The sequence below is a fragment of the Charadrius vociferus genome, unplaced genomic scaffold (genome assembly GCF_000708025.1).
Source record: "Charadrius vociferus isolate BGI_N301 unplaced genomic scaffold, ASM70802v2 scaffold324, whole genome shotgun sequence".
NCBI classification, from domain to species: domain Eukaryota; kingdom Metazoa; phylum Chordata; class Aves; order Charadriiformes; family Charadriidae; genus Charadrius; species Charadrius vociferus.
In genome coordinates this window covers 2,636,251-2,644,765 of record NW_009648041.1, presented here as the reverse complement: position 1 = coordinate 2,644,765, position 8,515 = coordinate 2,636,251, and positions in this window count along the sequence as shown.

Here is an 8,515-nt window from a genome sequence, read left to right as displayed (position 1 = left end):
TAACCTGCAATTTCCGCTTTGCAATGCTCTTTCCTGCAGCATCTTGTTACAGTCAACACCATCCCTGGGCAACAGAAGCTGAAACAGCCAACTCTGAATTGATAGTCCAGGCATTCACGTGTTTTACAAATTAAAATACATGCTAGACAGTTTAATATTTAATGCCAGTCTTATCCTTTAGTCACCAGCCTCAGTGGAGGGTACAGCAGAATTTCATCAGTGCCCAGCAGGGCTACCTGCTGCCTAGAAAGATTCTCCAGACTGAAGTTACTGACTTCACCCCAGAGGATGCAGTAAGGGTCGACACCTGTTTTCTGCCAAACTACATCAGTTCATCTCAGAAGGGGATTTGACCCAAAGCATTTGCTGGTTCATAATGGTGCTTTGCAGCCCCACTGCTGAGTTAAAAATATCTTTCCTCCCCCGCCCCCCAATAATTATTCATATTGTGGCTTTGGGGACTGCTTGTTACATATGATCTATGAGACCTTGGAGTTAAAGATGGCCCTCAGAAGTTCTCAAATGTGCCACAGTGGCTTTACTCAACAATAGTATCTCAACTGTACATCTAGCAGCAACCTACAAAAAATACTTATGATGGCAGCACAATACATCCCTTTCTTCACCATGGAATAAAGCTGAGAAGGAAAATAAGGATGACAGGGTTTCTTACAGTCAGTGCTGTTCAAGATCTGGGCGCAAAATAAGGAAGAGCAGCCCAAAACTTTAAAAGTGATTTAGCACATAGTTGTCACTGATTTCTAGTCCATGTGCTCCTCCCAATACATTCCACACATCTACCTGGAGACTGCAGTAATTCCACCTTGAAGCACCTCCTGTAGCTGTACGATTCGAAGCCTTGACACTTGCAAAGGAGCCCCAGAAGCCACCCCCACCACATGAAGTGAGTGTAGACCTGGTCAGTGTGTTGCTGTCTCCAGTTTCCCTCATGCTCCCAACAGAATTTGGCCAGAATAGCTATGAAAGAGTTGTTCTCCACAAATTGCTGTGGGACATGAAAGTCATCTTGTACCTGAATAATTGAGGCACTTGTCTCTACCAACAGCGAGTTTCCTTCTGTAGTCCTCATTAACCCACAGCAGCCCTATTTAAACAGATCTAATTAGTCCCTTGCAATCAAAGGCAGTGGTTTGGGTAGAAGAATTGAAAAATGGGACTTCACAACAGGTAAAGTTCTTGATCAGGATTATGATTATTTTTTCAAATCAATCCCAAAGTTTGCATAATGAGGATTTCTGGGAAGATATTACATAGGAAATCCTATTACACAGGAAAACCAGTTGTTCATCACTAATTGACTCCATCCCTTCTCAGACCCTTTATCACAGACACCTAGAATCAGGATTTCTGAGCACATACAAGCCTAGCATTAAGTTAAATGAAAATTGAAGAACTGACCTGGAAGCAAAGATTACCAACCTTAACTTTCAATTTATCGGAACCTTGCCATGATTTAAACACAGGCTGCTCTGCTGAAGTACAGACAGTTTCTACCTGCAGCTCTTGATTTTCTTCACTGCTCTACAATTCACAGGCTAAACTGAGTGTAAACCAGTACCCACGCGAAATACCGTGCACACCTCCGTGGTAACTTTCCTCACCAGTTTGCACTAAGATGCCCTCAGACACAGGTGAGCCCATCAAACATAACCCAACATTGAGCGGTGGGAATGATAATCAGCTATTCAGTTTCAAGTTTATGCAGTGTAGAGGCAAAACAGACTCATAACAGGAGCAAATTGATATTAAACCCAGTGTCTGGACAGTAGAAGATCCACATCTCACAGATGACTTGCATGTAAAGAGAGGATATACAAAGGCTATGCTGATCATTTCCTTAGGATTTAGAGAAATGAGCAACTTTAGCTTTACAGACTTCATGGTTGCTTGATCTCACTACAGTAAACAGCTCCATATTTTTCCTTTTCATGTTTTATCCTGAAGCAACAGAGCATTACATTAATTGACTTGTCTTATTAATTCAATAAGCTGCTTCCAAGATGAAATGCTTAGCTATGCTTGCTTGTTTTTGGCACTTTTTGGTTGTTGGAAGAAAAGCTTTAAGGCTAGAATTGCTCTGATGTTTTCCACAGTTCACTGAATAATTTTATGCACTACTGAAGATTTGCCACATTTGGAATTACTGCAAACTGCTACTTTTTCATCATATTATAATTTAATTCACACTTTTAGTATGATAAGAAAACATTTAACAGTTTGCCTATTAGAGAAGTGTATTTGTTCCGCCATAAAGTTGTGGTTAAGAATTCATTATAGGTCACTCCTTTCTAGGATTTATAATTTGGACATAAGATGCATTTAGAAGATTAAAGATGACATAGGAGCCACCCCATTCAAAGCAATTGTATACAAGAAAATTCAGTGAGCAAAAATTGACCTTGATGTAAATAGAGAGCAAAAATAATTTACTAAAAATTTGAATAAGATTGAGAATTTTTTACTATTTCAGCAAGATATTGGAGGGGAGGTGAAGGTATTTTAAACTTTAAGAAACTTGAATCTCAATAGAGATATTCAATATTCCGTAAGGGGAAATTACTCACGTAACTATGTGGATTCTTAGATTTCAGTTTCTTTAGGACACATGAACACTGGGTTTGCCTTTCAACTCATGAAAAAGCTGGTTTTTTTGTCTGTGAACTGGGTGAAAATGAAATTATTTTTTTTTTCACTGAGCTTGTTCTTTTCCAAGAAGGCTGGCCAGGGGTTGTCAACACTCTTACCTTTGAAAATTCACCTTCCATTCATTGCCTGATCCTAGGCTGCGCCGATACGGTCTGTTTTGAAGCAAGGTAAAGCATGGTTGTGTCTGCTCAGCACATGGCACGCACCTTGGAGTGGCACAAGCATCATTCAGCTTAGTGTCACCCTTCAGCAGCCATCAGTAGTGTCCATCAACCTCTCCACGTCGCTTGGAGGGTTCTGTCGCACCGTGAGCTATTGCCCTAAAGGTAAAACTCTCTCTCCCCATTTTATTTCTTGGACGTGGCGTGGAAGCTCACAGTGAAGCCTCTAAGGTGAGGTTTCTGCAGGGTAACTGTCAATACTCTCCCTCTGACTTCATCCCGCAAGGGGCTGTGGGCACCTCCAGCCTCTCTGATGAGGAAAGGGGGTGAGTTAGCCCTCATCAGGGATTGTTTCTCAACCTGTAGGTAGTACAACTCCTTAAATCCCTGCTCCACTGCACAGCACTCACCAAAGCCCCTTATAGAGCTCCTGGAGATAGTGCTGCATTTAGCTGCGTCAAGGGCGATGCCTGGCCTGGGCTGGGCTGCTGCAGGGAGCAAGGGCTGGACACAAATAGAGTGAAAACCAGAGTGCTACAAAAAGGAGTCAGTCTCTGGAGAACCAGGCCAGCTGTTCCTGCTCCTAGAGGTAGGAAGGCATGTCCGCAAAAACTGTTCTTCGCACCCTCCCTCATCTGCAGCAAGCAAATTGTTGTTCCCCAGCAGTAAGTCTGGCAGCTTTGTGCTCAGAGGTGATGCCGGTGGTCAGGGCAGAGGCTCCCACCAGCCCCAGTATGGGTTGGTACAATGGGTGACAAACCTTCTTCTCCCCACAGAGCCAGTTGCAATCACTGCTGCAGCAAACCCAATCTGGGGACGACAAGACTTTAAGTCAAAGTAAAGACTTTGCCTGCAGTGAGGTCCTATTTTTAAATGATGGTTATTGATCAGGTTTCTGGCCTTAAGAAAAGAAATCAAAATACAATTTATGCTCAAAGTGACCTGTAGGTGTTTGCACAACAATTAATACCCACAGTTATGGTAATGCAGCTGGACACACGGCAATAGATCTTTTCCTGGAAACGTTTTACCTTTACAGCCACTGTCTCTAACTCTTCATTATGTGTCCCCATACTCTTTGCATTTCAAAATTATCATACTAAGCAAAGCTCAATGCACTGTTTAAATGAGTAAGGAACATCTGGTAAGCTGAGACTGCTGGGACTCCACGGACAGATAAAGTTGTAGCACTTTTCCTCTGTATATGGAAATGCATTGTAAATTAAATCTACAAATCGTCTGAAAAGGCATAGGTCAGAAAGCAGGTGGAGAAACGCCATCATTTGTGCCAAGGTCAAATTCCATGCAGCTTAGCTTAAAGTCAGTACATTTTCGTGCATTTGGTCACAAAGCAATGTAGTGTTCACCCATTATTTTGTATTTTAATGATTTGTAAAGATGCTTGTGACATCATATTTTGGCCTTCACAGAATATGTGCCGAGTTTACTATAAAACTGGCAAATTTGGGGAGTATGAAGATATTCCTCTCCCACCCCACCCCATTTTTCCTTCATTTGCTTTAAAGAAATGTGGAATAATAGTGCAATCTCAACATGGATCTGCCCGGACTGAACCGCGGCCTGCTGATCTACCTCAGTTAAAAACTGCCTGCTGTTCTGCCTCAGTTAAAAAAAAAAAGAACAAGTTGTGCAGCAGGCCATCTGCCATGAAACATAAATGTCTTGTAACAGCAATGAGCCGAGAGCCATGAACCACTTAGACTGAGGGAGAAGATGTTTCAGCAGGGTAAGCAGCAAGGAAAGCCTCAAAGAGACGGGTGACGCTCCCTCTCAGCTCCGGCTGCCGCAGCATTGAAGGCCAGCTCGCCACAGCCTGCTAAATTCCTGCACAGCCTGATAGCTCCCGCTGCGTCACCTCTTCACCTTTGCTTTCATGCAGAGAGATTGAACCCTTGGGAAGATAAGAGTCACTTTTGTCTGTGTTACTCTGTGGTCAGACATCTTCCACATCCCACTGTGCCAGGAGACGATGTCACCACACCTGGAGGTTATCACTACCCCCCTGCCAAAGAGGATCTGCCTCCCTGATGTGCTGGCGTTCCGCCGGCACAACTTGTCTGACACAGATTAAGGAGTGCTTATATGTTGGTAGACCTGAGGTCCTTCCAGAAAGTGTGGAGAGGGCACTACCAGCTGATGGGACTGTGTTTTGCAGACCAGAGCTGCATCTGGAAGGCAGCGATGCCATAGATGTGCCAGTCAGCACCGATACCCATCCAACTGCTGTTATTCCCATCACACATGAGGCCACGTATTTGCAAAACAGTCACACACAGTTTGGCTTTTGCCTTTGCATGGCAAAGGGGCAAAAGGCATCTGGGAGAGTCCAGCCTACATCTCTGCAGGAAGTTTTACCACCATTTGCTGCCAAATTCTTAAAACACCCTTTATTCCACGTATATCTGTACATCAGGAATACTCTGGCACCCCTTGCAACCACAGCCCAAATGTCAAATGGGATTAATATGAAACAGTAGGACATTTCAAACTGTTTACTCTGGAACAGAGCTGATAATGAGAGACAAGCAGCTTTCAACACAAGGTGGGGTTATCTCAGGTCACAACAGCTAAGTAATATCATTTTAAAACCCCAAAGGGAAAAATTTAAGAAAACGTCTTCCAGAAAAATCCCTGCTCCTGTTGCCGTTTCAAGAGTAAGCAGCAGGGCCATGACACCTTTGTCTTGTTGGTGTCATAATGGTACTAAGTGCGTGGGAAGATTGAGTGCTAATTGTTTATTGGGTGGTCAGTGATATTCCCAGGTGGATGCAAAGAAAGAGGTTGAAAGAGGACAAAGAAGCCTTTGGATTTCTCCTTTCAAGATATCCTTTAAACAGAGGCACGAATAAAAGGAGTGGCAGGACTGAATCCGCAGATGGCTCCAGTGTCAGGGAACATTTATCTGAAAGCCAATAAAACTGTGACAGTCTCCTGTTTTCCCAGGCCATTTAACTTCATCTTGATGACTGTTTTGAGATAAGACAATAATCGATGTAGGAGAGCACACCTCCTTTTTAGCACGGCAGTGGGCACCAGGAGCACAGCACTGCCGTTACGGCACGCGCTCTCCTGCAGCTGCCTGCCCGGTGCTGCTGCTCCTCCTCCATCCACCGTGCATCTCCCCCTGGTAATAACACCCAGCAGTTCTGCTGCACCACCCATCTGACCGCCCCAGCTTCTTCCCCCTGCTGTCCCCATCATCCACATTTGGCCCACCAATCTGGCTGATCCCTTTCTGGACCTGCCAGTGCCATCCATGTCCACAGCTGCCACAGCAGCATGTGCCAGCACCTCACTGCCCGTTGTGCAAAGAAATTTCCTTTAAAAATTGATCTCCTGCTCATGTACTATGCACCTCTGACCCTGATTTTGAAGGACATGGTGAACTGTCTGCATCTCCCACTCTCGTGATTTGGTAACCCATAGCCATGTCCATCCCCCTCAGTCTTCTCCGCTCCAGACAGACCTCCCAGCTCAGCCCCTCGATTTGGTGCTGTGTCTGGGTATATATTTGTTTTAAGCCACCAGCCCAAAACCCATCTGAGGATAATCCTCAGCTTTGTGCCCACAGATTTCTCAGCTCCTGCCCCATCTCAGGAGACCCTTTACCTCACTGAAGAAGATGCAGTCCCGGAGCCTCTTTTTTACTTGCCCAACATGCAGATCTGTGGTATGGAACAATGAAGTTCCCATCCCTTTCTTTTTTTTCAGGACTCAATGCAGCTGAGGGGAAAGGAAAGCAAAGATGCCCCATATCTGGACAAAACACATCATTTGGCTCAGGAAGGTCCGACACTCATTTTCTACCAGCTGAGGGCTACAAAGGATGGTGGAGAATCACTCTGGCAGTTCCCTTATATGAGATTGTCTGACATAGCTGATATTAATCGATGCCCAAGGGCAAAGTGACTCGTATTAACCTAGCTACCCTCTCAATGCCATGAAAAATAAGTCCATCCTTTGTATATTCCTAGGACAAGGAAATAAAGCTAGAAACAAAGTGCTTAAAAACCTGCATTTGTCAGACTGATCCTGTTTAATTAAACAGGAAATTGCAGGGCAACTAAATCAATCTTTACAAAGAAAAGCTGTTTGTCTGTTTACAGAGGAGAAACTTGTGGTGATTTATCTTAAAGAATGTAATTGCCTAATGATTAATAGTGACCAGAGATAGTCAGAGGGAGGAAATGAGGAACAGGAGTGACTTCTCTTGATGCATGTTTGAAGTATGGCAGAGCTATAAAGCCCTGCCACAGTAAGCATTGAACAACCAAAATTTCCTGGTTTACAGCAAGATGCTGCTGTTCTTCCTCTAGTTTATTCTGCTGATACAGGAGTTATCAGCACTGAAAAAATCCAGATATGCTGGTAGATCTTTGGAGATTTGGGTCCACAGATACATTTGGGGTGTTATTTTTCTGCTCATGATAATACAAAGTCAGATTTTCACCGTCACAGTTCTCATCTGGGCCCCTCTGCCTTTTTAATGCAGGGCTGTAAAAAAAATAGGTGTTGCCTGCCTGGGCTTGAGACTTATTCTGCTTTGCCTGAGTTTAAAGCAGATTTGGAACTGCTGCAAAACATGGCAAGTAGATAAGGCTCTCAAAAGCAGAACAGATCCAATGTGCTGGTCTGCAGGCAACCTTTGCCTGTCTGCAGGCTACCTATGGCTGTCCGTAGGCAACCCACAGCTGTGCACAGGCTACCTACAGCTGCTTATGCTGTGGCAGTGCACCAGGGACTGGAACATGCAGGTCTGTGTATATGCACATCTCTGTACATGCATAATGGCGTTGGATAGCCTTAACTCTGGATATATTTTCTTTATCACAGAGACACTATGAAGCCAGACAGAGCTCTTATTGTTCCTAAAAACAGATAGGAATTAATACTTGAGGGACACTTGGCCTTCAGATAAATCTATCATCTTCCTTAAAAGGACAGCCTGTGCTTTTCATAACACGATCAGGGTCTTCTTGCAGCCATTCATCTCAGCACATCCTCAAAAATATAGATCATCGGTGACAGGATAGACAAATGAGCACGTCAGGGTTATTTTTTCATTATATTTATTTACTCGTGCGCTGAAGTATTCCAGCCTGACAAAAGCAGTGTGAGTAGACAGTGGGATGATTTGATTGTCCAGAGAAGAGCTAGTTCATGGATAGTTTCTAATAAAGCTGCTTTATTATACCACTAAAACATCACAACTTTCCATTTTAGGGATCCTCACTATCTCACAAGGTCTTTTCAGAAATTGCCATCCAGTTCTGTCATTGCCTATCAGGTTTGTGGTTTCGAGGAATGCCTGTTGGATGATATGACTGTTTCCATTAAAAATAAGGGTTATTTTCAGATTCCAGGTCATAGATTTGGGGCCCTTCCTTCTCTGAGATATTTCTAGACCATGTCAACACAAGCCAACGTTCAACCTGAGTGTCCAGTTGGGACCACCATGTTTCAGAGGTGCCCAAGACTCAGCACGTCTCAGGAGCGCACTGGTTTGCGGTGAGCTGTTGGCACTTACCTGCCCAGTCCGAGACAGGATATGGACCTGCCTTGTGCTGTAGCTCCGACACAGTTAGGTGTCCTCCAGGAAGGGTGTCCCAAGGCAAGGCTGTCACACCACGACAGGTTGAATCTATGGCTGGTTTCCTGAGGTGCTG